This window comes from Oncorhynchus keta, unplaced genomic scaffold (genome assembly GCF_023373465.1).
Source record: "Oncorhynchus keta strain PuntledgeMale-10-30-2019 unplaced genomic scaffold, Oket_V2 Un_contig_5851_pilon_pilon, whole genome shotgun sequence".
Lineage (NCBI taxonomy): Eukaryota > Metazoa > Chordata > Actinopteri > Salmoniformes > Salmonidae > Oncorhynchus > Oncorhynchus keta.
Genome location: NW_026288543.1, coordinates 155,039 through 179,078, shown reverse-complemented (window position 1 = coordinate 179,078; position 24,040 = coordinate 155,039). Strand labels below are relative to the sequence as shown.

At 43.8% G+C, this 24,040-nt stretch overlaps 1 pseudogene; it reads right to left on the bottom strand.

The window, feature by feature from the left end:
• LOC118382016 (insulin-like growth factor 1 receptor) overlaps positions 1–24,040 on the bottom strand; it is a 132,447-nt pseudogene that overhangs the window by 46,091 nt on the left and 62,316 nt on the right.

The window sequence follows — 24,040 nt, the reverse complement described above, 5'->3', positions numbered from 1 at the left end:
GCTACCTAACATAGTGGGATGCAGGGTGGTCTGCTGCTACCTAACACAGTGGGATGCAGGGTGGTCTGCTGCTACCTAACATAGTGGGATGCAGGGTGGTCTGCTGCTACCTAACACAGTGGGATGCAGGGTGGTCTGCTGCTACCTAACACAGTGGGATGCAGGGTGGTCTGCTGCTACCTAACACAGTGGGATGCAGGGTGGTCTGCTGCTACCTAACATAGTGGGATGCAGGGTGGTCTGCTGCTACCTAACATAGTGGGATGCAGGGTGGTCTGCTGCTACCTAACATAGTGGGATACAGGGTGGTATGCTGCTACCTAACATAGTGGGATGCAGGGTGGTCTGCTGCTACCTAACATTTGTTTTATTTTTATTTTTTATTTCACCTTTATTTAACCAGGTAGGCTAGTTGAGAACAAGTTCTCATTTGCAACTGCGACCTGGCCAAGATAAAGCATAGCAGTGTGAACAGACAACACAGAGTTACACATGGAGTAAACAATTAGCAAGTCAATAACACAGTAGAAAAAATGGGCAGTCTATATACAATGTGTGCAAAAGGCATGAGGAGGTAGGCGAATAATACAATTTTGCAGATTAACACTGGAGTGATAAATGATCAGATGGGCATGTACAGGTAGAGATATTGGTGTGCAAAAGAGCAGAAAAGTAAATAAATAAAAACAGTATAAAAACAGTATGGGAATGAGGTAGGTGAAAAAGGGTGAGCTATTTACCTATAGACTATGTACAGCTGCAGCGATCGGTTAGCTGCTCGGATAGCTGATGTTTGAAGTTGGAGAGGGAGATAAAAGTCTCCAACTTCAGCGATTTTTACAATTCGTTCCAGTCACAGGCAGCAGAGTACTGGAACGAAAGGCGGCCAAATGAGGTGTTGGCTTTAGGGATGATCAGTGAGATACACCTGCTGGAGCGCGTGCTACGGATGGGTGTTGCCATCGTGACCAGTGAACTGAGATAAGGCGGAGCTTTACCTAGCATGGACTTGTAGATGACCTGGAGCCAGTGGGTCTGGCGACGAATATGTAGTGAGGGCCAGCCGACTAGAGCATACAAGTCGCAGTGGTGGGTGGTATAAGGTGCTTTAGTGACAAAACGGATGGCACTGTGATAGACTGCATCCAGTTTGCTGAGTAGAGTGTTGGAAGCCATTTTGTAGATGACATCGCCGAAGTCGAGGATCGGTAGGATAGTCAGTTTTACTAGGGTAAGCTTGGCAGCGTGAGTGAAGGAGGCTTTGTTGCGGAATAGAAAGCCGACTCTGGATTTGATTTTGATTGGAGATGTTTGATGTGAGTCTGGAAGGAGAGTTTGCAGTCTAGCCATACACCTAGGTACTTATAGATGTCCACGTATTCAAGGTTGGAACCATCCAGGGTGGTGATGCTAGTCGGGCATGCGGGTGCAGGCAGCGATCGGTTGAAAAGCATGCATTTGGTTTTACTCGCGTTTAAGAGCAGTTGGAGGCCACGGAAGGAGTGCTGTATGGCATTGAAGCTCGTTTGGAGGTTGGATAGCACAGTGTCCAATGACGGGCCGAAAGTATAGAATGGTGTCGTCTGCGTAGAGGTGGATCAGGGAATCGCCCGCAGCAAGAGCAACATCATTGATATATACAGAGAAAAGAGTCGGCCCGAGAATTGAACCCTGTGGCACCCCCATAGAGACTGCCAGAGGACCGGACAGCATGCCCTCTGATTTGACACACTGAACTCTGTCTTCCGGTTGGAGCGAGCGGTCGCATTCGCACTTCGCTCTGCAGGTTGTATAACTTTTTCATTACATTTCATTATAGTACAACGGTTGATTCGTCTAATCTTAGCAATTCTTCTTAGCTAGCTACATAGCCGTCCTTGTATCAGAGATAATTGCATAATTATCGTATTTCGTCGCCCTAACGTAGCCTTCACTGCTATTCGCCCAGGAGCTAGCAAACGCTAGCTAACGCACACAGATTAGCATCACTGTAGTGCTATTCACTCAACTGTACGACTTGATTAGTTTACTGTTAGCTAGCTACATAATCTTAGCCATTCTTCTTAGCTAGCTACATAGCCGTCCTTGTATCAGAGATAATTGCATTAATTATCGTATTTCGTATTTCGTCGCCCTAACGTAGCCTTCACTGCTATTCGCCCAGGAGCTAGCAACGCTAGCTAACGCACACAGATTAGCATCACTGTAGTGCTATTCACTCAACTGTACGACTTGATTAGTTCAGTGTTAGCTAGCTACATAGCTGTCTTTGTTTCCAAGATAATTGTGTAGTTTAGTGTGTGTAGCCTTGGAGTGATTATCTTAATTCACTGAGGTTCGCTAGCCAGCTATTTGTCGTCCTTAACGTAGGAGACTCTGCTAGCTAGCCAACAGCTAACAGCTAACAGCTAGCCAACGTCACCACACGTTTACTGATTCGAATTCAATCACCGGTCAGGGAGTATCACATTTTCATTTCATTACAGTACAACGGTTTGATTTGTTTGATCGTAGCTAGCTACATAGCTAGCTACATAGCCGTCTTTGTTTCAAAGATAATTGTGTAGTCTAGACCGATTTCCTAGGTTAGCTAGCCAGCTATTGTCGTTCTTTTAACTCAACGTAACGTAAACAACACTGCTAGCTAGCCAGCTAGCCCCGAACAGCAGCACTGTAGAAATTATTACACTCAACGGAACGACTTGATTAGTGTAGTGTCAACAACGCAGCTACTGCCAGCTAGCCTACTTTAGCAGTACTGTATCATTTTAATCATTTTAGTCAATAGATTCTTGCTACGTAAGCTTAACTTTCTGAACATTCGAGACGTGTAGTCCGCTTGTCATTCAATTTCCTTGCATTAGCGTAGCCTTTTCTGTAGCCTGTCAACTATGTGTCTGTCTATCCCTGTTCTCTCCTCTCTGCACAGACCATACAAACGCTCCACACCGCGTGGCACGACCACCCTAACCTGGTGGTCCCAGCGCGTACGACCCACGTGGAGTTCCAGGTCTCTGGTAGCCTCTGGAACTGCCAATCTGCGGCCAACAAGGCAGAGTTCATCTCAGCCTATGCCTCCCTCCAGTCCCTTGACTTCTTGGCACTGACGGAAACATGGATCACCACAGATAACACTGCTACTCCTACTGCTCTCTCCTCGTCCGCCCACGTGTTCTCGCACACCCGAGAGCTTCTGGTCAGCGGGGTGGTGGCACCGGGATCCTCATCTCTCCCAAGTGGTCTTTCTCTCTTTCTCCCCTTACCCATCTGTCTATTGCCTCCTTTGAATTCCATGCTGTCACAGTTACCAGCCCTTTCAAGCTTAACATCCTTATCATTTATCGCCCTCCAGGTTCCCTCGGAGAGTTCATCAATGAGCTTGATGCCTTGATAAGCTCCTTTCCTGAGGACGGCTCACCTCTCACAGTTCTGGGCGACTTTAACCTCCCCACGTCTACCTTTGACTCATTCCTCTCTGCCTCCTTCTTTCCACTCCTCTCCTCTTTTGACCTCACCCTCTCACCTTCCCCCTACTCACAAGGCAGGCAATACGCTTGACCTCATCTTTACTAGATGCTGTTCTTCCACTAACCTCATTGCAACTCCCCTCCAAGTCTCCGACCACTACCTTGTATCCTTTTCCCTCTCGCTCTCATCCAACACTTCCCACACTGCCCCTACTCGGATGGTATCGCGCCGTCCCAACCTTCGCTCTCTCTCCCCCGCTACTCTCTCCTCTTCCATCCTATCTTCTCTTCCCTCTGCTCAAACTTTCTCCAACCTATCTCCTGATTCTGCCTCCTCAACCCTCCTCTCCTCCCTTACTGCATCCTTTGACTCCCTATGTCCCCTATCCTCCAGGCCGGCTCGGTCCTCCCCTCCCGCTCCGTGGCTCGACGACTCATTGCGAGCTCACAGAACAGGGCTCCGGGCAGCCGAGCGGAAATGGAGGAAAACTCGCCTCCCTGCGGACCTGGCATCCTTTCACTCCCTCCTCTCTACATTTTCCTCCTCTGTCTCTGCTGCTAAAGCCACTTTCTACCACTCTAAATTCCAAGCATCTGCCTCTAACCCTAGGAAGCTCTTTGCCACCTTCTCCTCCCTCCTGAATCCTCCCCCCTCCCTCCTCCCTCTCTGCAGATGACTTCGTCAACCATTTTGAAAAGAAGGTCGATGACATCCGATCCTCGTTTGCTAAGTCAACCGACACTGCTGGTTCTGCCCACACTGCCCTACCCTATGCTCTGACCTCTTTCTCCCCTCTCTCTCCAGATGAAATCTCGCGTCTTGTGACGGCCGGCCGCCCAACAACCTGCCCGCTTGACCCTATCCCCTCCTCTCTTCTCCAGACCATTTCCGGAGACCTTCTCCCTTACCTCACCTCGCTCATCAACTCATCCCTGACCGCTGGCTACGTCCCTCCCGTCTTCAAGAGAGCGAGAGTTGCACCCCTTCTGAAAAAACCTACACTCGATCCCTCCGATGTCAACAACTACAGACCAGTATCCCTTCTCTCTTTTCTCTCCAAAACTCTTGAGCGTGCCGTCCTTGGCCAGCTCTACCGCTATCTCTCTCAGAATGACCTTCTTGATCCAAATCAGTCAGGTTTCAAGACTAGTCATTCAACTGAGACTGCTCTTCTCTGTATCACGGAGGCGCTCCGCACTGCTAAAGCTAACTCTCTCTCCTCTGCTCTCATCCTTCTAGACCTATCGGCTGCCTTCGATACTGTGAACCATCAGATCCTCCTCTCCACCCTCTCCGAGTTGGGCATCTCCGGCGCGGCCCACGCTTGGATTGTGTCCTACCTGACAGGTCGCTCCTACCAGGTGGCGTGGCGAGAATCTGTCTCCTCACCACGCGCTCTCACCACTGGTGTCCCCCAGGGCTCTGTTCTAGGCCCTCTCTTATTCTCGCTATACACCAAGTCACTTGGCTCTGTCATAACCTCACATGGTCTCTCCTATCATTGCTATGCAGACGACACACAATTAATCTTCTCCTTTCCCCCTTCTGATGACCAGGTGGCGAATCGCATCTCTGCATGTCTGGCAGACATATCAGTGTGGATGACGGATCACCACCTCAAGCTGAACCTCAGCAAGACGGAGCTCCTCTTCCTCCCGGGGAAGGACTGCCCGTTCCATGATCTCGCCATCACGGTTGACAACTCCATTGTGTCCTCCTCCCAGAGCGCTAAGAACCTTGGCGTGATCCTGGACAACACCCTGACGTTCTCAACTAACATCAAGGCGGTGTCCCGTTCCTGTAGGTTCATGCTCTACAACATCCGCAGAGTACGACCCTGCCTCACACAGGAAGCGGCGCAGGTCCTAATCCAGGCACTTGTCATCTCCCGTCTTGATTACTGCAACTCGCTGTTGGCTGGGCTCCCTGCCTGTGCCATTAAACCCCTACAACTCATCCAGAACGCCGCAGCCCGTCTGGTGTTCAACCTTCCCAAGTTCTCTCACGTCACCCCGCTCCTCCGCTCTCTCCACTGGCTTCCAGTTGAAGCTCGCATCCGCTACAAGACCATGGTGCTCGCCTACGGAGCTGTGAGGGGAACGGCACCTCAGTACCTCCAGGCTCTGATCAGGCCCTACACCCAAACAAGGACACTGCGTTCATCCACCTCTGGCCTGCTCGCCTCCCTACCACTGAGGAAGTACAGTTCCCGCTCAGCCCAGTCAAAACTGTTCGCTGCTCTGGCCCCCAATGGTGGAACAAACTCCCTCACGACGCCAGGACAGCGGAGTCAATCACCACCTTCCGGAGACACCTGAAACCCCACCTCTTCAAGGAATACCTAGGATAGGGTAAGTAAGGGTAAGTAATCCTTCTCACCCCCCCTCAACAAGATTTAGATGCAAGTGGCTGTTCCACTGGTTGTCATAAGGTGTATGCACCAATTTGTAAGTCGCTCTGGATAAGAGCGTCTGCTAAATGACTTAAATGTAAATGTAATGTAATGCAAAGTAATTGGTGAACCAGGCAAGGCAGTCATCCGAAAAACCGAGGCTGTTGAGTCTGCCGATAAGAATTTGGTGATTGACAGAGTCAAAAGCCTTGGCGAGGTCGATGAAGACGGCTGCACAGTACTGTCTTTTATCGATGGCGGTTATGATATCATTTAGTACCTTGAGTGTGGCTGAGGTGCACCCGTGACCGGCTCGGAAACCAGATTGCACAGCGGAGAAGGTACGGTGGGATTCGAGATGGTCAGTGACCTGTTTGTTGACTTGGCTTTCGAAGACCTTAGATAGGCAGGGCAGGATGGATATAGGTCTATAGCAGTTTGGGTCAGGGTGTCTCCCCCTTTGAAGAGGGGATGACTGCGGCAGCTTTCAATCCTTGGGGATCTCAGACGATATGAAAGAGAGGTTGAACAGGCTGGTAATAGGGGTTGCGACAATGGCGGCAGATAGTTTCAGAAATAGCGGGTCCAGATTGTCAAGCCCAGCTGATTTGTACGGGTCCAGGTTTTGCAGCTCTTTCAGAACATCTGCTATCTGGATTTGGGTAAAGGAGAACCTGGAGAGGCTTGGGTGAGGAACTACGGGGCGGAGCTGTTGGCCGAGGTTGGAGTAGCCAGGCGGAAGGCATGGCCAGCCGTTGAGAAGTGCTTATTGAAGTTTTCGATAATCATGGATTTATCGGTGGAGACCGTGTTTCCTAGCCTCAGTGCAGTGGGCAGCTGGGAGGAGGTGCTCTTGTTCTCCATGGACTTCACAGTGTCCCAGAACTTTTGGAGTTGGAGCTACAGGATGCAAACTTCTGCCTGAAGAAGCTGGCCTTAGCTTTCCTGACTGACTGCGTGTATTGGTTCCTGACTTCCCTGAACAGTTGCATATCACGGGGCTATTCGATGCTATTGCAGTCCGCCACAGGATGTTTTTGTGCTGGTCGAGGGCAGTCAGGTCTGGAGTGAACCAAGGGCTGTATCTGTTAGTGGGATGCAGGGTGGTATGCTGCTACCTAACATAGTGGGATGCAGCGGTGGTCTGCTGCTACCTAACATAGGTGGTCTGCTGCTACCTAACATAGTGGGATGCAGGGTGGTATGCTGCTACCTAACATAGTGGGATGCAGGGTGGTCTGCTGCTACCTAACATAGTGGGATGCAGGGTGGTCTGCTGCAGGGTGGTCTGCTGCTACCTAACATAGTGGGATGCAGGGTGGTCTGCAGAGTGGTGCAGGGTGGTCCCTGCAGGGTGGTCTGCTGCTACCTAACATAGTGGGATGCAGGGTGGTCTGCTGCTACCTAACATAGTGGGATGCAGGGTGGTCTGCTGCTACCTAACATAGTGGGATGCAGGGTGGTATGCTGCTACCTAACATAGTGGGATGCAGGGTGGTCTGCTACCTAACATAGCAGGGTGGTCTGCTGCTACCTAACATAGTGGGATGCAGGGTGGTCTGCTGCTACCTAACATAGTGGGATGCAGGGTGGTCTGCTGCTACCTAACATAGTGGGATGCAGGGTGGTCTGCTGCTACCTAACATAGTGGGATGCAGGGTGGTCTGCTGCTACCTAACATAGTGGGATGCAGGGTGGTCTGCTGCTACCTAACATAGTGGGATGCAGGGTGGTCTGCTGCTACCTAACATAGTGGGATGCAGGGTGGTATGCTGCTACCTAACATAGTGGGATGCAGGGTGGTCTGCTGCAGGGTAGCCTACCTACATAGTGGGATGCAGGGTGGTATGCTGCTACCTAACATAGTGGGATGCAGGGGATGGTCTGCTGCTACCTAACATAGTGGGATGCAGGGGATGGTCATGCTGCTACCTAGACATAGTGGGATGCAGGGTGGTCTGCTGCTACCTAACATAGTGGGATGCAGGGTGGTATGCTGCTACCTAACATAGTGGGATGCAGGGTGGTCTGCTGCTACCTAACATAGTGGATGCAGGGTGGTATGCTGCTACCTAACATAGTGGGATGCAGGGTGGTCTGCTGCAGTACCTGCTGCTAACATAGTGGGATGCAGGGTGGTACTGCTACCTAACATAGTGGGATGCAGGGTGGTCTGCTGCTACCTAACATAGTGGGATTACAGGGTGGTCAGGGTGCTGCTACCTAACATAGTGGGATGCAGGGTGGTATGCTGCTACCTAACATAGTGGGATGCAGGGTGGTATGCTGCTACCTAACATAGTGGGATGCAGGGTGGTCTGCTGCTACCTAACATAGTGGGATGGGTGGTCTGCTGCTACCTAACATAGTGGGATGCAGGGTGGTCTGCTGCTACCTCTGGTCTGCTGCTACCTAACATAGAGCTAGTGGGATGCAGGGTGGTCTGCTGCTACCTAACATAGTGGGATGCAGGGTGGTCTGCTGCTACCTAACATAGTGGGATGCAGGGTGGTCTGCTGCTACCTAACATAGTGGGATGCAGGGTGGTATGCTGCTACCTAACATAGTGGGATGCAGGGTGGTCTGCTGCTACCTGCAACATAGTGGGATGCAGGGTGGTATGCTGCTACCTAACATAGTGGGATGCAGGGTGGTATGCTGCTACCTAACATAGTGGGATGCAGGGTGGTCTGCTGCTACCTAACATAGTGGGATGCAGGGTGGTCTGCTGCTACCTAACATGCTGCTACCTAACATAGGGGATGCAGGGTGGTCTGCTGCTACCTAACATAGTGGGATGCAGGGTGGTCTGCTGCTACCTAACATAGTGGGATGCAGGGTGGTCTGCTGCTACCTAACATAGTGGGATGCAGGGTGGTATGCTGCTACCTAACATAGTGGGATGCAGGGTGGTATGCTGCTACCTAACATAGTGGGATGCAGGGTGGTCTGCTGCTACCTAACATAGTGGGATGCAGGGTGGTATGCTGCTACCTAACATAGTGGGATGCAGGGTGGTCTGCTGCTGCCATAGTGGGAACATAGTGGGATGCAGGGTGGTCTGCTGCTACCTAACATAGTGGGATGCAGGGTGGTATGCTGCTACCTAACATAGTGGGATGCAGGGTGGTCTGCTGCTACCTAACATAGTGGGATGCAGGGTGGTCTGCTGCTACCTAACATAGTGGGATGCAGGGTGGTCTGCTGCTACCTAACATAGTGGGATGCAGGGTGGTCTGCTGCTACCTAACATAGTGGGATGCAGGGTGGTCTGCTGCTACCTAACATAGTGGGATGCAGGGTGGTATGCTGCTACCTAACATAGTGGGATGCAGGGTGGTCTGCTGCTACCTAACATAGTGGGATGCAGGGTGGTATGCTGCTACCTAACATAGTGGGATGCAGGGTGGTCTGCTGCTACCTAACATAGTGGGATGCAGGGTGGTATGCTGCTACCTAACATAGTGGGATACAGGGTGGTCTGCTGCTACCTAACATAGTGGGATGCTACCTAACATAGTAGGATGCAGGGTGGTCTGCTGCTACCTAACATAGTGGGATGCAGGGTGGTCTGCTGCTACCTAACATAGTGGGATGCAGGGTGGTCTGCTGCTACCAGGGTGGTCTGCTGCTAACATAGTGGGATGCAGGGTGGTATGGCTGCTACCTAACATAGTGGGATGCAGGGTGGTCTGCTGCTACCTAACATAGTGGGATGCAGGGTGGTATGCTGCTACCTAACATAGTGGGATGCAGGGTGCTGTACCTGCTGCTACCTAACATAGTGGGATGCAGGGTGGTCTGCTGCTGCCTAACATAGTGGGATGCAGGGTGGTCTGCTGCTACCTAACATAGTGGGATGCAGGGTGGTCTGCTGCTACCTAACATAGTGGGATGCAGGGTGGTATGCTGCTACCTAACATAGTGGGATGCAGGGTGGTATGCTGCTACCTAACATAGTGGGATGCAGGGTGGTATGCTGCTACCTAACATAGTGGGATGCAGGGTGGTATGCTGCTACCTAACATAGTGGGATGCAGGGTGGTATGCTGCTACCTAACATAGTGGGATGCAGGGTGGTATGCTGCTACCTAACATAGTGGGATGCAGGGTGGTATGCTGCTACCTAACATAGTGGGATGCAGGGTGGTATGCTGCTACCTAACATAGTGGGATGCAGGGTGGTATGCTGCTACCTAACATAGTGGGATGCAGGGTGGTCTGCTGCTGCCTAACAGTAGGATGCAGGGTGGTCTGCTGCTGCCTAACAGTAGGATGCAGGGTGGTATGCTGCTACCTAAATGTAAAATGCAGATGTATTAAACACCTGACAGGATTGAGACCTAACATAGTGGGATGACATTGTTAATGAAACTCTCAGACAACAGCAGAGGACAGTGTTTTCTATGTCGGTGAAAGGGAATGCTGTTTCGGTCCACACCAACCCTACAGCTCCATATTGTGATAGAATAGCCATGCAGAGGCAGTTGTAATACGGACTGAAAGGCAAGGGTCCACACCAACCCTACAGCTCCATATTGTGATAGAATAGCCATGCAGAGGCAGTTGTAATACGGACTGAAAGGCAGAGTTCTCCAACGTTATCCATTTACAATTAGAGAGTTGAGCAAGGGTTCAGGGCTCGTTGTCAAGGACAACCTACGCAGAGGAACCTCTCCGAGCATTCCCCTACACACACACACACCACTCAATACGCTACCTGATTACCATGGCAACGCTCAACGCCACATCGACGGAGAGAGAGAGAGTGAAAGAGGAAATTCCTCAAAACAAACCATTAAAAGATGAAAAGGCAAAAGAACCAAGCAGATAAGCTGACAGAATGTAGAGGGGTGGGGATCTGGTCCTCCTTTACAAAGCTGACAGAATGTAGAGGGGTGGGGATCTGGTCCTCCTTTACAAAGCTGACAGAATGTAGAGGGGTGGGGAGCTGGTCCTCCTTTACAAAGCTGACAGAATGTAGAGGGGTGGGGAGCTGGTCCTCCTTTACAAAGCTGACAGAATGTAGAGGGGTGGGGAGCTGGTCCTCCTTTACAAAGCTGACAGAATGTAGAGGGGTGGGGAGCTGGTCCTCCTTTACAAAGCTGACAGAATGTAGAGGGGAGGGGAGCTGGTCCTCCTTTACAAAGCTGACAGAATGTAGAGGGGAGGGGAGCTGGTCCTCCTTTACAAAGCTGACAGAATGTAGAGGGGAGGGGAGCTGGTCCTCCTTTACAAAGCTGACAGAATGTAGAGGGGTGGGGAGCTGGTCCTCCTTTACAAAGCTGACAGAATGTAGAGGGGAGGGGAGCTGGTCCTCCTTTACAAAGCTGACAGAATGTAGAGGGGAGGGGATCTGGTCCTCCTTTTACAAAGCTGACAGAATGTAGAGGGGTGGGGATCTGGTCCTCCTTTACAAAGCTGACAGAATGTAGAGGGGTGGGGATCTGGTCCTCCTTTACAAAGCTGACAGAATGTAGAGGGTGGGGATCTGGTCCTCCTTTACAAAGCTGACAGAATGTAGAGGGGTGGGGATCTGGTCCTCCTTTACAAAGCTGACAGAATGTAGAGGGGTGGGGAGCTGGTCCTCCTTTACAAAGCTGACAGAATGTAGAGGGGTGGGGATCTGGTCCTCCTTTACAAAGCTGACAGAATGTAGAGGGGTGGGGATCTGGTCCTCCTTTACAAAGCTGACAGAATGTAGAGGGGTGGGGATCTGGTCCTCCTTTACAAAGCTGACAGAATGTAGAGGGGAGGGGATCTGGTCCTCCTTTACAAAGCTGACAGAATGTAGAGGGGTGGGGATCTGGTCCTCCTTTACAAAGCTGACAGAATGTAGAGGGGAGGGGATCTGGTCCTCCTTTACAAAGCTGACAGAATGTAGAGGGGTGGGGATCTGGTCCTCCTTTACAAAGGACAGAATGTCTGGTCCTCCTTTACAAAGCTGACAGAATGTAGAGGGGTGGGGATCTGGTCCTCCTTTACAAAGCTGACAGAATGTAGAGGGGTGGGGATCTGGTCCTCCTTTACAAAGCTGACAGAATGTAGAGGGGTGGGGATCTGGTCCTCCTTTACAAAGCTGACAGAATGTAGAGGGGTGGGGATCTGGTCCTCCTTTACAAAGCTGACAGAATGTAGAGGGGTGGGGATCTGGTCCTCCTTTACAAAGCTGACAGAATGTAGAGGGGTGGGGATCTGGTCCTCCTTTACAAAGCTGACAGAATGTAGAGGGGTGGGGATCTGGTCCTCCTTTACAAAGCTGACAGAATGTAGAGGGGTGGGGATCTGGTCCTCCTTTACAAAGCTGACAGAATGAATGTAGAGGGGGGGATCTGGTCCTCCTTTACAAAGCTGACAGAATGTAGAGGGGTGGGGATCTGGTCCTCCTTTACAAAGCTGACAGAATGTAGAGGGGTGGGGATCTGGTCCTCCTTTACAAAGCTGACAGAATGTAGAGGGGTGGGGAGCTGGTCCTCCTTTACAAAGCTGACAGAATGTAGAGGGGTGGGGATCTGGTCCTGGTCCTCCTTTACAAAGCTGACAGAATGTAGAGGGGTGGGGAGCTGGTCCTCCTTTACAAAGCTGACAGAATGTAGAGGGGTGGGGATCTGGTCCTCCTTTACAAAGCTGACAGAATGTAGAGGGGTGGGGATCTGGTCCTCCTTTACAAAGCTGACAGAATGTAGAGGGGTGGGGATCTGGTCCTCCTTTACAAAGCTGACAGAATGTAGAGGGGTGGGGAGCTGGTCCTAATCCTCCTTTACAAAGCTGACAGAATGTAGAGGGGTGGGGAGCTGGTCCTCCTTTTACAAAGCTGACAGAATGTAGAGGGGTGGGGATCTGGTCCTCCTTTACAAAGCTGACAGAATGTAGAGGGGGGGATCTGGTCCTCCTTTACAAAGCTGACAGAATGTAGAGGGGGGGAGCTGGTCCTGGTCCTCCTTTACAAAGCTGACAGAATGTAGAGGGGTGGGGATCTGGGACAAAGCTGACAGAATTAATGGGGCTGGTCCTCCTTTACAAAGCTGGAATGTAGAGGGGTGGGGATCTGGTCCTCCTTTACAAAGCTGACAGGAATGTAGAGGGGTGGGGAGCTGCTGCCTTGGCTGACAGAATGTAATGGGGATCTGGTCCCCCAGGAAAAGCTGACAGAATGTGCCTTGGGGAACTGGGGAACCATAATTTAAAAGCTGACAGAATGAAGAGGGGAGCAGCTGCCTTTTACAAAGACAGAATAATGGGGAACCATAATAAACCCCAGAAGAGAGGGGTAGCTGCTGCCTTGGACAGGAACTAATGGGGATCCATAATAAACCCCAGGAAGAGTAACTGCTGCCTTGGCAGGAACTAATGGGGATCCATAATAAACCCCAGAAGAGTAGCTGCTGCCTTGACAGGAACTAATGGGGATCCATAATAAACCCCAGGAAGAGTAGCTGCTGCCTTGGCAGGAACTAATGGGGATCCATAATAAACCCCAGGAAGAGTAGCTGCTGCCTTGACAGGAACTAATGGGGATCCATAATAAACCCCAGGAAGAGTAGCTGCTGCCTTCGCAGGAACTAATGGGGAACCACAACAAACCCCAGGAAGAGTAGCTGCTGCCTTGGCAGGAACTAATGGGGATCCATAATAAACCCCAGGAAGAGTAGCTGCTGCCTTGGCAACAGGAACTAATGGGGATCCATAATAAACCCCAGGAAGAGTAGCTGCTGCCTTGGCAAAGCTGACAGGAACTAATGGGGATCCATAATAAACCCCAGGAAGAGTAGCTGCTGCCTTGGCAGGAACTAATGGGGATCCATCATAAACCCCAGGAAGAGTAGCTGCTGCCTTGGCAGGAACTAATGGGGATCCATAACAAACCCCAGGAAGAGTAGCTGCTGCCTTGGCAGGAACTAATGGGGATCCATCCTTTATAAACCCCAGGAAGAGTAGCTGCTGCCTTGGCAGGAACTAATGGGGATCCATAACAAACCCCAGGAAGAGTAGCTGCTGCCTTGGCAGGAACTAATGGGGATCCATAATAAACCCCAGGAAGAGTAGCTGCTGCCTTGGCAGGAACTAATGGGGATCCATAACAAACCCCAGGAAGAGTAGCTGCTGCCTTGGCAGGAACTAATGGGGATCCATAACAAACCCCAGGAAGAGTAGCTGCTGCCTTGGCAGGAACTAATGGGGATCCATAACAAACCCCAGGAAGAGTAGCTGCTGCCTTGGCAGGAACTAATGGGGATCCATAATAAACCCCAGGAAGAGTAGCTGCTGCCTTGGCAGGAACTAATGGGGATCCATAACAAACCCCAGGAAGAGTAGCTGCTGCCTTGGCAGGGAACTAATGGGGATCCATAATAAACCCCAGGAAGAGTAGCTGCTGCCTTGGCAGGAACTAATGGGGATCCATAATAAACCCCAGGAAGAGTAGCTGCTGCCTTGGCAGGAACTAATGGGGATCCATAATAAACCCCAGGAAGAGTAGCTGCTGCCTTGGCAGGAACTAATGGGGATCCATAATAAACCCCAGGAAGAGTAGCTGCTGGGGACCATAGGAACTAATGGGGATCCATAATAAACCCCAGGAAGAGTAGCTGCTGCCTTGGCAGGAACTAATGGGGATCCATAATAAACCCCAGGAAGAGTAGCTGCTGCCTTGACAGGAACCAATGGGGATCCATAATAAACCCCAGGAAGAGTAGCTGCTGCCTTGGCAGCAGGAACTAATGGGGATCCATAATAAACCCCAGGAAGAGTAGCTGCTGCCTTGGCAGGAACTAATGGGGATCCATAATAAACCCCAGGAAGAGTAGCTGCTGCCTTGACAACAGGAACTAATGGGGATCCATAATAAACCCCAGGAAGAGGAAGAGGAGGAAGAGGAGGAGGGTGGGTCAAGGTGGTGGTAGTAGTAGTAGTAGTAGTAGTAGTAGTAGTAGTGCTGCCTTAGTAGTAGTAGACACCATAGTAGTAACCCCAGGAAGAGTAGCTGCCTTGGTAGGAAGCAGGGGATCCATAATAAACCCCAGGAAGAGTAGCTGCTGTCAGCAGAGGAACTAGTGGGGATCCATAATAAAGAGGAGGAGACAGAAGTAGAGCCAGTCAGGAGGAGTGGTAGCAGGAGTAGTAGGGTGGCAGTAGCAGTAAGGTAGTAGTAGTAGTAGTATAGCAGTAACTAGTATTAGTAGTAGTAGTAGTAGTAGTGCTGTAGTAGCTGGGGGAACGAGGATGAGGATGAATGAGGATCCATAATAAACCCCAGGAAGAGGAAGAGGAGGAAGAGGAGGGAGGGTGGGTCAAGGTGGTGGTAGTAGTAGTAGTAGTGGTAGCAGTGTTAGCAGTAGTAGCAGTAGTAGCAGTAGTAGTAGTAGTAGTAGTAGTAGTAGTAGTAGTAGGGGTAGTAGCAGTAGTAGCAGTAGCTGGTAGTGGTGAGGTAGTAGTAGTGTCAGGATCATAATGCCCCAGTGAGCAGTAGTGGTTAGGTAGTAGCAGTAACAGTCAGTGTAGTAGTAGTAGTAGTAGACAGAGTAGTAGTAGTAGTAGTAGTAGCAGTAGCAGTAGTAGTAGTAGTAGTAGTAGTGGGGAGGAGGATGAGGATGAATGAGGATCCATAATAAACCCCAGGAAGAGGAAGAGGAGGAAGAGGAGGGAGGGTGGGTCAAGGTGGTGGTAGTAGTAGTAGTAGACAGGAGTTAGGAGTAGTGGTAGTAGTAGTAGTAGTAGTAGTAGTAGGAGCAGTAGTTAGTAGTAGTGGTAGTGGTAGAGGAGTAGGAGTCAGCAGTAGTAGTAGTAGTAGTAGTGTAGCAGTAGTAGTAGTAGTAGTAGTAGTAGTAGTAGTCAGTAGTAGTAGTAGTAGTAGTAGTAGTAGTGGTAGCTGGGGGAACGAGGATGAGGATGAATGAGGATGAGGATGAATGAGGATCCATAATAATGTGGTAACATACTCGTCCATCAGATCCTCTCCATTGATGTAGCGGAGGCTCTTGAGGAAGGACAGGGAGCCCAGCGTCTGAGAGTGTCTGATTCTCACGTAGCCAGTCACTGTCTGGATCAATCCCATGAAACTCTCCAGCTCAGACACTATGTTCTCTAGAGGAGGAGACAGGAGTTAGGATCGTTGCCTGTCACTGTTCTCTAGAGGAGGAGACAGGAGTTAGGATCGTTGCCTGTCACTGTTCTCTAGAGGAGGAGAGGAGACAGGAGTTAGGATCGTTGCCTGTCACTGTTCTCTAGAGGAGGAGACAGGAGTTAGGATCGTTGCCTGTCACTGTTCTCTAGAGGAGGAGACAGGAGTTAGGATCGTAGCCTGTCACTGTTCTCTAGAGGAGGAGAGGAGACAGGAGTTAGGATCGTTGCCTGTCACTGTTCTCTAGAGGAGGAGGGAGACAGGAGTTAGGATCGTTGCCTGTCACTGTTCTCTAGAGGAGGAGAGGAGACAGGAGTTAGGATCGTTGCCTGTCACTGTTCTCTAGAGGAGGAGAGGAGACAGGAGTTAGGATCGTTGCCTGTCACTGTTCTCTAGAGGAGGAGACAGGAGTTAGGATCATTGCCTGTCACTGTTCTCTAGAGGAGGAGAGGAGACAGGAGTTAGGATCGTTGCCTGTCACTGTTCTCTAGAGGAGGAGAGGAGAAAGGAGTTAGGATCGTTGCCTCTCACTGTTCCCTACTATAACAGGTAGTGATATGTATAATATACCCTACTATAACAGGCAGTGATATATAACTGTACTATAACAGGTAGTGATATATAACTGTACTATAACAGGTAGTGATATATAATACTACCCTTCTATAACAGGTAGTGATATATAATATACCCTACTATAACTAGTGATATATAACTGTACTATAACAGGTAGTGATGTATAACTGTACTATAACAGGTAGTGATATATAACTGTACTATAACAGGCAGTGATATATAACTGTACCCTATAACAGGTAGTGATATATAACTGTACTATAACAGGCAGTGATATATAACTGGGGATCTTTACTGTACTATAACAGGCAGTGATATATAACTGTTCTACTATAACAGGCAGTGATATATAACTGTACTATAACAGGTAGTGATATATAACTGTACTATAACAGGTAGTGATATATAATATACCCTACTATAACAGGTAGTGATATATAACTGTACTATAACAGGTAGTGATATATAACTGTACTATAACAGGTAGTGATATATAACTGTACTATAACAGGTAGTGATATATAACTACTATAACCCTACTATAACAGGTAGTGATATATAACTGTACTATAACAGGTAGTGATATATAACTGTACTATAACAGGTAGTGATATATAATATACCCTACTATAACAGGTAGTGATATATAACTGTACTATAACAGGCAGTGATATATAACTGTACTATAACAGGTAGTGATATATAACTATACCCTACTATAACAGGTAGTGATATATAACTATACCAGGTAGTGATATATAACTACTATAACACAGGTAGTGGCAGTGATATATAACTATATAGTGATATATACTGTATAAACAGGTAGTGATATATAACTGTACTATAACAGGTAGTGATATATAACTGTACTATAACAGGTAGTGATATATAATATACCCTACTATAACAGGCAGTGATATATAACTACCCTACTATAACAGGTAGTGATATATAATATACCCTACTATAACAGGCAGTGATATATAACTGTACTATAACAGGTAGTGATATATAACTGTACTATAACAGGTAGTGATATATATAATATACCCTACTATAACAGGTAGTGATATATAATATACCCTACTATAACAGGTAGTGATATATAACTGTACTATAACAGGCAGTGATATATAACTGTACTATAACAGGTAGTGATATATAACTGTACTATAACAGGCCTACTATAACAGGTAGTGATATATAACTGTACTATAACAGGTAGTGATATATAACTGTACTATAACAGGTAGTGATATATAACTATACCCTGGTAGTGATATATAACTGTACTATAACAGGTAGTGATATATAACTGTACTATAACAGGTAGTGATATATAACTGTACTATAACAGGTAGTGATATATAACTGACTATAACAGGTAGTGATATATAACTGTACTATAACAGGTAGTGATATATAACTGTACTATAACAGGTAGTGATATATAACTGTACTATAATAACAGGTAGTGATATATAACTGTACTATAACAGGTAGTGATATATAACTGTACTATAACAGGTAGTGATATATAACTGTACTATAACAGGTAGTGATATATAATATACCCTACTATAACAGGTAGTGATATATAACTAATAACTGATACTATAACAGGTAGTGATATATAACTGTACTATAACAGGTAGTGATATATAACTGTACTATAACAGGTAGTGATATATAACTGTACTATAACAGGTAGTGATATATAACTGTACTATAACAGGTGTGATATATAACTGTACTATAACAGGTAGTGATATATAACTGTACTATAACAGGTAGTGATATATAACTGTACTATAACAGGTAGTGATATATAACTGTACTATAACAGGTAGTGATATATATAATATACCCTATAACTATACAGGTAGTGATATATAATATACCCTACTATAACAGGTAGTGATATATAACTGTACTATAACAGGTAGTGATATATAACTGTACTATAACAGGTAGTGATATATAACTGTACTATAACAGGTAGTGATATATAACTACCCTACTATAACAGGTAGTGATATATAACTGTACTATAACAGGTAGTGATATATATAACTGTACTATAACAGGTAGTGATATATAACTGTACTATAACAGGTAGTGATATATAACTGTACTATAACAGGTAGTGATATATAACTGTACTATAACAGGCAGTGATATATAATATGTACTATAACAGGTAGTGATATATAACTGTACTATAACAGGTAGTGATATATAATATACCCTACTATAACAGGTAGTGATATATAACTGTACTATAACAGGTAGTGATATATAATATATACCCTACTATAACAGGTAGTGATATATAATATACCCTACTATAACAGGTAGTGATATATAACTGTACTATAACAGGTAGTGATATATAACTGTACTATAACAGGTAGTGATATATAACTGTACTATAACAGGTAGTGATATATAAATATACCCTACTATAACAGGTAGTGATATATAATATACCCTACTATAACAGGTAGTGATATATAACTGTACTATAACAGGTAGTGATATATAATATACCAGGCTCATATATAATATACTACTATAACAGGCAGTGATATATAACTGTACTATAACAGGTAGTGATATATAACTGTACTATAACAGGCAGTGATATATAACTGTACTATAACAGGTAGTGATATATAACTGTACTATAACAGGTAGTGATATATAACTGTACTATAACAGGTAGTGATATATAATATACCCTACTATAACAGGTAGTGATATATAATATACCCTACTATAACAGGTAGTGATATATAACTGTACTATAACAGGTAGTGATATATAACTGTACTATAACAGGTAGTGATATATAACTGTACTATAACAGGTAGTGATATATAACTGTACTATAACAGGTAGTGATATATAACTGTACTATAACAGGCAGTGATATATAACTGTACTATAACAGGCAGTGATATATAACTGTATAAACAGGTAGTGATATATAACTGTACTATAACAGGTAGTGATATATAACTGTACTATAACAGGTAGTGATATATAACTGTACTATAACAGGTAGTGATATATAACTACTATAACAGGTAGTGATATATAATATACTACTATAACAGGTAGTGATATATAACTGTACTATAACAGGTAGTGATATATAATATACCCTACTATAACAGGTAGTGATATATAACTGTACTATAACAGGCAGTGATATATAACTGTACTATAACAGGTAGTGATATATAATATACCCTACTATAACAGGTAGTGATATATAACTGTACTATAACAGGCAGTGATATATAACTGTACTATAACAGGTAGTGATATATAACTATAACAGGTAGTGATATATAACTGTACCAGGTACTACTATAACAGGTAGTGATATATAACTGTACTATAACAGGTAGTGATATATAACTGTACTATAACAGGTAGTGATATATAATATACCCTACTATAACAGGTAGTGATATATAACTGTACTATAACAGGTAGTGATATATAACTGTACTATAAACAGGTAGTGATATATAACTGTACTATAACAGGTAGTGATATATAACTGTACTATAACAGGTAGTGATATATAACTGTACTATAACAGGTAGTGATATATAATATACCCTACTATAACAGGTAGTGATATATAACTGTACTATAACTGTGATATATAATATACCCTACTATAACAGGTAGTGATATATAACTGTACTATAACAGGTAGTGATATATAACTGTACTATAACAGGTAGTGATATATAATATACCCTACTATAACAGGTAGTGATATATAACTGTACTATAACAGGTAGTGATATATAATAACTGTACTATAACAGGTAGTGATATATAATATACCCTACTATAACAGGTAGTGATATATAACTGTACTATAACAGGTAGTGATATATAATATACCCTATAACAGGCAGTGATATATAATATGTACTATAACAGGTAGTGATATATAACTGTACTATAACAGGTAGTGATATATAATATACTGTACTATAACAGGTAGTGATATATATAATATACTGTACTATAACAGGTAGTGATATATAACTGTACTATAACAGGTAGTGATATATAACTGTACTATAACAGGTAGTGATATATAATATATAACCCTACTATAACAGGTAGTGATATATAACTGTACTATAACAGGTAGTGATATATAACTGTACTATAACAGGTAGTGATATATAACTGTACTATAACAGGTAGTGATATATAACTGTACTATAACAGGTAGTGATATATAATATACCCTACTATAACAGGTAGTGATATATAACTGTACTATAACAGGTAGTGATATATAATATACCCTACTATAACAGGTAGTGATATATAACTGTACTATAACAGGTAGTGATATATAACTGTACTATAACAGGTAGTGATATATAACTGTACTATAACAGGTAGTGATATATAACTACCCTACTATAACAGGTAGTGATATATAACTACTATAACAGGTAGTGATATATAACTGATATATAACTGTACTATAACAGGTAGTGATATATAACTGTACCCTACTATAACAGGTAGTGATATATAACTGTACTATAACAGGTAGTGATATATATATATAACTGTACTATAACAGGTAGTGATATATAACTGTACTATAACAGGTAGTGATATATAATATACCCTACTATAACAGGTGTAGTGATATATAACTGTACTATAACAGGTAGTGATATATAACTGTACTATAACAGGCAGTGATATATAACTGTACTATAACAGGTAGTGATATATAACTACCCTACTATAACAGGTAGTGATATATAACTGTACTATAACAGGTAGTGATATATAACTGTACTATAACAGGTAGTGATATATAACTATAACAGGCCTACTATAACAGGTAGTGATATATAACTGTACTATAACAGGTAGTGATATATAATATACCCTACTATAACAGGCAGTGATATATATACCCTACTATAACAGGTAGTGATATATAACTGTACTATAACAGGTAGTGATATATAATATAACAGGTGTACTATAACAGGTAGTGATATATAACTGTACTATAACAGGTAGTGATATATAATATACCCTACTATAACAGGTAGTGATATATAACCCTACTAAAACAGGTAGTGATATATAACTGTACTATAACAGGTAGTGATATATAACTGTACTATAACAGGTAGTGATATATAACTGTACTATAACAGGTAGTGATATATAACTGTACTATAACAGGTAGTGATATATAACTGTACTATAACAGGTAGTGATATATAACTGTACTATAACAGGTAGTGATATATAACTGTACTATAACAGGTAGTGACTATAACAGGTATAATATACTGTACTATAACAGGTAGTGATATATAATATACCCTACTATAACAGGTAGTGATATATAACTGTACTATAACAGGTAGTGATATATAACTGTACTATAACAGGTAGTGATATATAACTGTACTATAACAGGTAGTGATATATAACTGTACTATAACAGGTAGTGATATATAACTGTACTATAACAGGTAGTGATATATAACTGTACTATAACAGGCAGTGATATATAACTGTACTATAACAGGTAGTGATATATAACTGTACTATAACAGGTAGTGATATATAACTGTACTATAACAGGTAGTGATATATAATATACCCCTACTATAACAGGTAGTGATATATAACTGTACTATAACAGGTAGTGATATATAACTATACCCTACTATAACAGGTAGTGATATATAACTGTACTATAACAGGTAGTGATATATAACTGTACTATAACAGGTAGTGATATATAACTGTACTATAACAGGTAGTGATATATATACCCTACTATAACAGGTAGTGATATATAACTGTACTATAACAGGTAGTGATATATAACTGTACTATAAACAGGTAGTGATATATAACTGTACTATAACAGGTAGTGATATATAACCCTACTATAACAGGTAGTGATATATAACTGTACTATAACAGGTAGTGATATATAACTGTACTATAACAGGTAGTGATATATAATATACCCTACTATAACAGGTAGTGATATATAACTGTACTATAACAGGTAGTGATATATAACTGTACTATAACAGGCAGTGATATATAACTGTACTATAACAGGTAGTGATATATAACTGTACTATAACAGGTAGTGATATATAACTGTACTATAACAGGTAGTGATATATAATATACCCTACTATAACAGGTAGTGATATATAACTGTACTATAACAGGTAGTGATATATAATATACTACTATAACAGGTAGTGATATATAATATACCCTACTATAACAGGCAGTGATATATAACTGTACTATAACAGGTAGTGATATATAACTATACTATAACAGGTAGTGATATATAACTGTACTATAACAGGTAGTGATATATAACTGTACTATAACAGGTAGTGATATATAATATACCCTACTATAACAGGTAGTGATATATAACTGTACTATAACAGGTAGTGATATATAACTGTACTATAACAGGTAGTGATATATAACTGTACTATAACAGGTAGTGATATATAACTGTACTATAACAGGTAGTGATATATAATATACCCTACTATAACAGGTAGTGATATATAATAACTGTACTATAACAGGTAGTGATATATAACTGTACTATAACAGGTAGTGATATATAATACTATAACCCTACTATAACAGGTAGTGATATATAATATACCCTACTATAACAGGTAGTGATATATAACTGTACTATAACAGGTAGTGATATATAACTGTACTATAACAGGTAGTGATATATAACTGTACTATAACAGGTAGTGATATATAATATACCCTACTATAACAGGTAGTGATATATAACTGTACTATAACAGGTAGTATATATATAACAGGCAGTGATATATAACTACTATAACAGGTAGTGATATATAACTGTACTATAACAGGTAGTGATATATAACTGTACTATAACAGGTAGTGATATATAATAACAGGTAGTGATATATAACCCCTACTAACAGGTAGTGATATATAACTGTACTATAACAGGTAGTGATATATAACTGTACTATAACAGGTAGTGATATATAACTGTACTATAACAGGTAGTGATATATAACTGTACTATAACAGGTAGTGATATATAATATGTACTATAACAGGTAGTGATATATAACTGTACTATAACAGGTAGTGATATATAACTGTACTATAACAGGTAGTGATATATAACTGTACTATAACAGGTAGTGATATATAACTGTACTATAACAGGTAGTGGTATATAACTGTACTATAACAGGTAGTGATATATAACTGTACTATAACAGGTAGTGATATATAACTGTACTATAACAGGCAGTGATATATAACTGTACTATAACAGGTAGTGATATATAACTGTACTATAACAGGTAGTGATATATAACTGTACTATAACAGGTAGTGATATATAACTGTACTAT